A 9,125-nucleotide genomic window follows, 5' to 3' on the forward strand; every position below is an offset into this window, starting at 1 on the left:
AAGGGGGAAAACTGCACAGAGAAAGGGCAAAATATAATGAAGTCAACAAAAGAGAGTTAAGCATTTAAATCAATAGCAAAATTAGAAATATTCTAAAAATGTCTTATAAATGTAAAAATCATGCTGCTGTGCCTTTCTGAATGTAGAATTAAAGAAAAATAATACCAGCTAATTAAAGGAGCTCAGTGTTATCACCAATTGTGAGTCTGGTTGGAACAAAAACCTGCAGCCACAGTGAGCCGTCAGGACCGAGGTTGGGAAACATTGTACTAAAGTATATTTATACAACACCATAATCACTGGAAAATGTTCAAAATTAAATGTAAAGAGCTATAATATCCAAGTGTACAACACACTACTAAAGAAAACTGATAAAAAGTATCCTAATAACACCAACAACAACATTTATTTATATAGCACATTTTCATGCAAAAATGTAGTTCAAAGTGCTTTACATAATGAGGAATAGAAAAATAAAAGACACAGTAAGAAAAATAAGTCAACATTAATTAACATCGAATAAGAGTAAGGTCCAGTGGCCAGGGAGGACAGAAAAAACAAAAAAAACTCCAAACGGCTGGAGAAAAAAATAAAATCTGTAGGGATTTCAGACCATGAGACCGCCCAGTCCCCTCTGGGCAATCTACCTAACATAAATGAAACAGTCCTCTTTGGATTTAGGGTTCTCATGGAAGGACTTGATGATGATGGTCACGTAGACTTCTGCCTTTCAGTCCATCAATGTTGGAGCATCATGATGCTTTGAGTAGGTGGTGGTGGCGCAGGTCGCCACCACAAAGAAACCGGAAAAAGAAACAGAAGAGAGAGTAGGGGTCAGTACTGATTTTAGAGCCACTATGAATAGTTATTATGATGAATTGAACATACAGAGTATCAGGATTAAATTAAAGTGAAGTTATAAAAAGGCCATGTTAAAGTAATATGTTTTCAGCAGTTTTTTAAAATGCTCCACTGTATTAGCCTGGTGAATTCCTATTGGCAGGCTATTCCAGATTTTAGGTGCATAGCAGCAGAAGGCCGCCTCACCACTTCTTTTACGTTTAGCTTTTGGAATTCTAAGGAGACACTCATTTGAGGATCTAAGGTTACGATTTGGAATATAAGGTGTCAGACAGTCTGATATATAAGATGGAGCGAGATTATTTAAGGCTTTATAAACCATAAGCAGAATTTTAAAGTCAATCCTGAATGACACAGGTAACCAGTGTAGTGACATCAAAACTGGAGTAATGTGTTCAGATTTTCTTTTCCCAGTTAGGATTCTAGCAGCTGCATTCTGCACTCGTTGCAAGTGATTTATGTCTTTTTTGGGTAGTCCTGAGAGGAGTGCGTTACAGTAATCTAGTCGACTAAAAACAAATGCGTGAACTAATTTCTCAGCATCTTTCAATGATATAAGAGGTCTAACTTTACTTATGTTTCTTAAGTGAAAAAATGCTGTCCTAGTGATCTGATGAATATGTGATTTAAAATTCAGGTTCAGGTTCTCTTTATTTAGCTTGAGAAAATTACTATTCATCCATTCTGAGATACAAGTCAGACATTGTGTTAGTGAATCGAGAGAGTCGGAGTCATCAGGTGCTATTGATAAGTACAGCTGTGTGTCATCAGCATAGCTGTGGTAGCTCACGTTGTGCCCCGAGATAATCTGACCTAACGGAAGCATGTAGATTGAGAATAACAGCGGACCCAGGATAGAGCCTTGTGGAACACCATATTGGATATCATGTGTCTTCGAGTTGTAATTCCCACAACTAACAAAGAATTTTCTCCCTGTCAGGTAGGATTCAAACCAATTTAAGACACTGCCAGAGAGGCCCACCCATTGATTAAGGCGATTTCTAAGAATATTGTGATCAATGGTGTCAAATGCAGCACTCAGATCTAAGAGGATGAGAACAGACTAATGGCCTCTGTCTGCATTCACTCGCAAATCATTTACTACTTTAACAAGTGCAGTTTCTGTGCTGTGATTTGTTCTGAAACCTGACTGAAATTTATCAAGAATAGCATGTTTATTGAGGTGGTCATTTAACTGCATAATGACTGCCTTCTCCAGAACTTTACTTAAGAAAGGCAGGTTAGAGATGGGTCTAAAATTTTCAAAAGCAGAGGGGTCAAGATTATGTTTCTTAAGTAGGGGTTTAACTACAGCAGTCTTAAGACAGTCTGGGAAGACCCCCGTATCTAGTGACGAATTTACTATGTCAAGAACATTATCAATTAGTACGCCTGATACTTCTTTGAAAAACCTTGTTGGTACTGGGTCAAGGACGCAGGTGGAGGATTTTAATTGAGAGATTATTTTTTGTAAATCAGGTAAATCTATCCTAGTGAAAGAGTTTAATTTGTTTATAACAGGAGGCTGGGGTTTAGGAGGATCCTTAGTGTTATTTCTAATATCATTAATTTTTTGATTGAAAAATACAGCGATAGCCTCACAGGTTTCACTGGAAATAGGGTGGCATACTAGCTTCAATTACTTTAGGAAGCAACTAATCCATTCTAGAAGATCCCTTCATAAACTTAATCTTCATTGTCTAATTACAATTAAATTTATTTGGAAACTTTCCCTGGTCATAAAAATTGCCCCCTTTTTTGTTATATAGTAAAAACTACATGGACATTCTTTTTCAAATATTTTTTAAAAATAACTCCCTAGATTTGATCTCTTCTAGTTTCACATTTAATGGAATGGCCTTTTGTTTTTTTTTCTTGTGCTTTCCCAACTGTTTCCCAATCTGTTTTGGACATGTGATGCCCAGAATAATGTGAGAAGACATGTGAGTGACACACGTGCTGAGGTGGACATTGCATGTCACAAGCATTCAGCCCGCGTCACACACCCAGCAGGCTGTGCGGAGGTGTTCTCGATGACTGGGTATTAACATCAGTGGCACTCTGTTGTTACTATCTGTGTTTTTGTTAGCTGACTGAGTAAAGAATTGTATGCATTTGTGTAGCCTAGTTCATTATAGAAATATTCTCAAAATATACACAAGTATAGCAACAAAGTATTTCTATATTGTTAATATAAAACACTGGCCCAGTAGAGTGAATAAGTATATAAAAACTTTGTTAAAGAGGTATACTAGTCAGATAATTAATACATTTGTGCTGGCAATTTTTTTGATTGCATTAGTGGATTCAAGGTGAAGACGATGAAATGTTGAACAAACTGACCAGAATTGTAACATTAGAAAATGTACTCCAGTGTGTTTGAGAACTTAGCATGCTGACTGCACACGGCAACAACAGTAAAATGAACGATTCAAATCAGCACCTGGGGTCAAAAGTCAGAAAGGGGCCATGATGGTAAACCAAAGTCAAGGTAAACCAATGAAAAAAACAAGTGCTAGAAACCAGTGAGTAACATATGCGAAAATGAAAGAAAAACTACTAATCAAAAATGGAAGGGAATTTGCAGCCAGAAAATAGGGGAAAAAAAGCTTTTTTCTTTGAACTTTCCACAAACTTGGACAACCAGAAAGGGTACAATGTTTTACACCTTTGACATGATGATGTCATGGGGTGCACACTTCCTGTTAACCATACCTAGCAACACCTTGATAAACAGACCAAAGAAAATGCAGAAAATTGCAGCGCTCATAATAATGTCAACAACATGACGCAGTGGAAAAATGGATTTTCTTTTAAACACTGCTAAAAACATTACTAAATACAATTTAAATGTAGCCATTGAATTCCTTGGCTTTCCAAACACCCGAACCAGTGCCTTTGTGATTTTTAAAAGACATGACTACACAGTTGTGCAGCGGTAGCCCTGCTGCCTCACAGTAAGGATGCCGAGGTTTGTGTCCCAGATGGTCCCTGCATGTAGCTTGCATGTATATGTGGGATTCCTCCAGGTGTTCTGGTTTCCTCCCACAGTCCAAAGACATGCAGATTAGGCGTGTGTGTGTGTGTGTGTGGGCTCACCTTGTGATGGACCGATGCCCTCTCCAGGTGATATTCTTGCCATGTGCCCAAGGGCTGCAGGGACAGGCTCCAGTTGCTCTGCAAGTCTACTCTTTTGCAGGTTAGGAAAATGAAAGGATGACAAATATATGTCATAATGACATTTAGTAAACTGCTTTCAAAGATGGAGCTTTATAAATGTTTGCTTTTTTAATTAATAATAATTCTTTACATTTATAAAACACTTTTCTAACTACTCAAAGGGCTTTACTAATGGCGCTTTTCCACTGCATAGTACGGCACAGCACGGTTCAGTACAGCTCACCTTGGTTCGGCTCAGTTCAGCTCGGTTTGCGTTTCGACTGCAGTTTATTGCCGCTTTAGAGTGGGCGGGATTATTCACGTGTTGTTATAGTTGCGCCGCCTCTACTGCTCGCTCTTCATTTTTTTTAACTTGTCCCTACACTGTTTGTAAGTCCGATGGTAGCCATGTGTGCCCAAGAGCTTAGCGACCTCCTGAAAAACTTTTTCATTCTGCGTCGCCCCATTCAGCTCTCGCTGGATCCGCTCCTCGGCTACCAACGAGAGGAACGTCTGTACTTCCTCAATAGACCACGAAACAGCCATTTTTCATAAAAACAAAATGGTGCTTCCGAACCTTCGCTGGCTGTGCTAAAAATCTAGCGGGTCTGTTGTGTCTCGTGTCGCAAGTTCAGTGACGCAGTAATGACGATTTTCTCCGGCCAACCAGTGACCAGCAGAGTTTACACGCCACGCTTTGGTAATGGTTCGGCGCTTGGAACCTCGGCTGAGGTGGTACTAAAAAAAGGACCAGGTGCCAGGTACTGTTCCCAGTGGAAAACCCCCCAAAAGTGAGCTGAACTGAACCGTGTCGTGCCGTACTATGCAGTGGAAAAGCGCCTATAGTGAGTGGGGAGCTACTTCAACCACCACCTGGATGATGCAACAGCAACCATTAGTGCACCAGTACATTCACCACACATTAGCTATTAGGTGGTTAAGTACTGAGAGATAGCCAGTTAGAGACAGAGGATGATTAGGAGAGACAGAACGACTAGGCCACGGATGGTGATTTAGCCAGGACATTAGGATACACCCTACTTTTTACAAAGGACACCCAAGGATCTTTTATGACCACAAAGAGTCAGGACCTCAGTTTTTCACTTCATTCGAAGGACGGTGCCATTTTACAGCACTGTGTCCCCATCACTGCACAGGAGCATTGGGATTCACACACAGACCACAGGGCAAGCGCCCCTTATTGGTCCTTCCAAAACGTCTTCCAGAAGCAATCCACGCCTAGATGGTGCTGGGCCCGAACATGTTTAGCTTCAAGCGGATGGCCTGTTTTGCAGTGCTTTAGTGTGGCTGCTTTATCAACAACAAATACAAAAATGACAAAGATGTAATTTTTGTTTATTAAACATTTAAGTAACAACAAGTCACATTCAAAAATAACAGTGACAAAAGAATGTAATTAATAAGATTAGTAGATCTATAATAATAAAAGGCAAAGCCCTCACTCACTCACTCACTCACTCATCACTAATTCTCCAACTTCCCATGTAGGTAGAAAGCTGAAATTTGGCAGGCTTATTCCTTACAGCTTACTTACAAAAGTTAAGCAGGTTTCATTTCAAAATTCTACGCGTAACGGTCATAACGGTCGATAACGTTCGACAACGTCCGCCATGTTGAACTTTCTTATTTATGGCCCCATCTTCACGAAATTTGGTAGGCGGCTTCCCTGCGCTAACCGAAACCGATGTACTTACTTATTTCGATGGTATGACGCCACTGTCGGCCGCCATATTGAATTTTCCAAACGTCACTAATTCTCCAACTTCCGTGTAGGTAGAAGGCTGAAATTTGGCAGGCCCATTCCTTACAGCTTACTTACAAAAGTTAAGCAGGTTTCATTTTGAAATTCTACGCGTAACGGTCATAACGGTCAACAACGTCCGCCATATTGAACTTTCTTATTCATGGCCTCATCTTCACAAAATTTGGTAGGCGGCTTCCCTGCGCTAACCGAAACCAATGTACATACTTATTTTGGTGGTATGATGCCACTGTCAGCCACCATATTAAACTTTCCAACATCACTAATTCTCCAACTTCCCGTGTAGGTAGAAGGCTGAAATTTGGTACTTATTTCGGTGGTATGATGCCACTGTCGGCCGCCATATTGAACTTTTAACGGAAACCGATGTCCGTACTTATTTCGTTAGTATGACACCACTGTCGGCCGCCATATTGAACTTTCCAACGTCACTAATTCTCCAACTTCCCATGTAGGTAGAAGGCTGAAATTTGGCAGGCTCATTCCTTACAGCTTACTTACAACAGTTAAGCAGGTTTCATTTCGAAATTCTACGCGTAACGGTCATAACGGTCAACAACGTCCGCCATGTTGAACTTTCTTATTTACGGCCCCATCCTCACGAAATTTGGTAGGTGATTTCCCTGACCTAACCGAAACCAATGCACATACTTATTTCGGTGGTATGACGCCACTGTCGGCCGACATATTGAACTTTTCAACAGTCTTTGTTACTTATGGGCCCATCTTCAAGAAATTTGGTACACGGGTTCCCAACGCTAACTGAATCCTACTTACGTACATATATACGTCCATAGCCTGCACCTCGGTCACCGCGTGAGGTGGCGTTGTCTCCCCCATCCCAACGCCTCCCACGTTGTTGGCTGGCTGCCTGCATATATAAGACTGTCCGTCGCTCCGGTCTCTACATTCCCTTCCTTGCTTCGCCACGGGATTCACGTCTCCCTACTGATAACTACAGCCCTAATTTGTTTAATCCACGGCTTCTCCGCTGTTTTATTGTTTTTTTATTACGATTACAGTTATTGTGTAGGTATTTTACACTTACTTTACATTGCTCAGGTTACATTTCCTTTATCATTCCAACCCCCATTACCATGTCTATTGAGATGATCACTATAGATCAAAGAACTGTCACTTACCGAGTGGTTTCCATGCCCGGAGATAGCACCTACCTTTTCCATTCTCTTTGTTACATATTGCACGGCCATATCAGGCTCACTCTTGATATCCGGAGGAAGATTCTGTCTTATGTATTTAATGACTGGGACAGGTTCAAGGTGTGGACTGATGACGGTACAGGAGATAATTAGACTACACAGGAGCACTAGAAGAGTGAAATGCTTAAGCCCTTCACCTATGGTTCTGCATGTGAGTTGATGGCTGCCGCTGAATTGTTCGGTTGTCGCTTTCAAGTGTACCGAAATGGCCAAATAGTTTACACCTTTCGACAACCGCCAATGCCTCTTAAACATCTTAGATTCAAAAGGGACGATTTCAGTAGTGGACACTTTGATGTTTATGAATGTTTAAACTCTCAAAAACTGGGTGTGATTTTATCAATGAGACCGGTTGTGTGCTTACAACGCTTGACAGATGCCAAATGTCACTTCAACACAACAAATCCTGCAAATACTGTCGTAATTGAAACAAACCATGAAACTCAAACCGATTATGACAGCAGCAATCCAAGCTGTGACATTTGAGACAAGATTACTGTTCACATGGCCAACTGTAAGTTACATGCTCAAGAGTAAGCTCAGTGCACAGCTTGGTCATGTTACAACCGGAGGGCCGAACTCACAATGTGGTATACAAAGAGATCCTTAACAAATAATTATTGGGATATTTTCCCTCAGTTTAAAAAGGTTTAATTTTCTTCTTAATAAAAATTTTAATGCAGTACTTTGCCGCTGCGAAGCGCGGGTATTTTGCTAGTTACATATAAAAAAAACTAAGCCTAAATACTGTAGGCACATGGTAGCTAAAAAGCTTTCACAAAAATCAAATTTCATCTCAAGTGGTGTAAAAATTGCACTGATTGATGTGCTCTTCCTAGTTCTTCTATGGCCAGTTGTTTTTCGTATTTCTTAAGAGTACCATTTTTGCAAGGTGTACCCAATGACAAGTTAAAATCTTGTTGAATGTTGAAGTCTGCCCATGAGGACAACAGAAGTTGTTGTGATGGCGAGTTCCTGGCAGTCAGGGTTGGATTAACTAACTTGGTGAAAGCTGTGCTGACCAGGCCATGGGCACACCATAACCTTCCATTTAATCCAAATGCTTCACCTCTCTGCACCTTACCTTCTGGTAATGACACACAGCATAAATAAAATGCAACTCACTGAGTGGCGCTTGATGCATACAACATTTCTACAGTATTAATATTCCAATGTATCAATTGTGGGCCATAGAAATGTGTGCTATTAAAAAAAGACCAATCTGACTTTAGACCAACCATATAATAGCAATTAAAGCAACTGAAGAAATAGGAAGTGAGAATATTATATGCAAACCACACAGTATGAGCAACAAACTCACTTCTGCTAGTGCATACAGTAGTCTACTGTTGTACGGCCAGTCAGCACATAACATTTACAAAACCTCAGCTGAATAAACAACACACAACCTCATAATAAATGTTCCTACCTTACCTTTTATTATGGTGTTGTCTGCAGCAATGTCCTTTATGATTCCTTTGAGATCCAGTTATTGAAGGGTTTCACTTTCAAGGGGCATCAGTGTTAGACTGCTGAATCACTCCTGTTGCACTATAGTCTGGTTTATTTTATGCCACAGCCCACTTTGACAAAGAGAGCTTCTCATCGATATTAGTGAGAGGTCATCAGGGATGGACTGGTAACAAAAACTGACCCTGTACTTTTTTCCAGACACCAGCAACTTGGGGACTTTGCCCTCTGCTCGCTTCGCTCACCAACCCCCCAGCACATGCTACATGCCAGCCACTTCGCACCACCAACTTTGCGTCTCTATCGCTTGCGTATGTGGATTTCACTTTCACCAAACAACAAATCTGTTAATTCTCACGGACACGGCAACTTTTCCCTGATGGCAACACGAATTAGACGATCTACAAGTCTCTTACTTAAAGTTTAAATCTCGAACAGTATCTACATACTTCTGTCATATCACCTATGTTCATATATTCAATCTCTTTTCTCTGTCCCATTATTTCACTGAATAATAATTTCTGTTTGTTTGTGCTAATGCAATCTTTACTATTAATTTTTTTGAGACTTTCGAATTTTAGTACTTTCATTATCTCTAACCTGTTCTGCATGTGTATCGTGCCCACATTTTT

Source organism: Polypterus senegalus, chromosome 2 (assembly GCF_016835505.1).
Source record: "Polypterus senegalus isolate Bchr_013 chromosome 2, ASM1683550v1, whole genome shotgun sequence".
NCBI lineage: Eukaryota > Metazoa > Chordata > Cladistia > Polypteriformes > Polypteridae > Polypterus > Polypterus senegalus.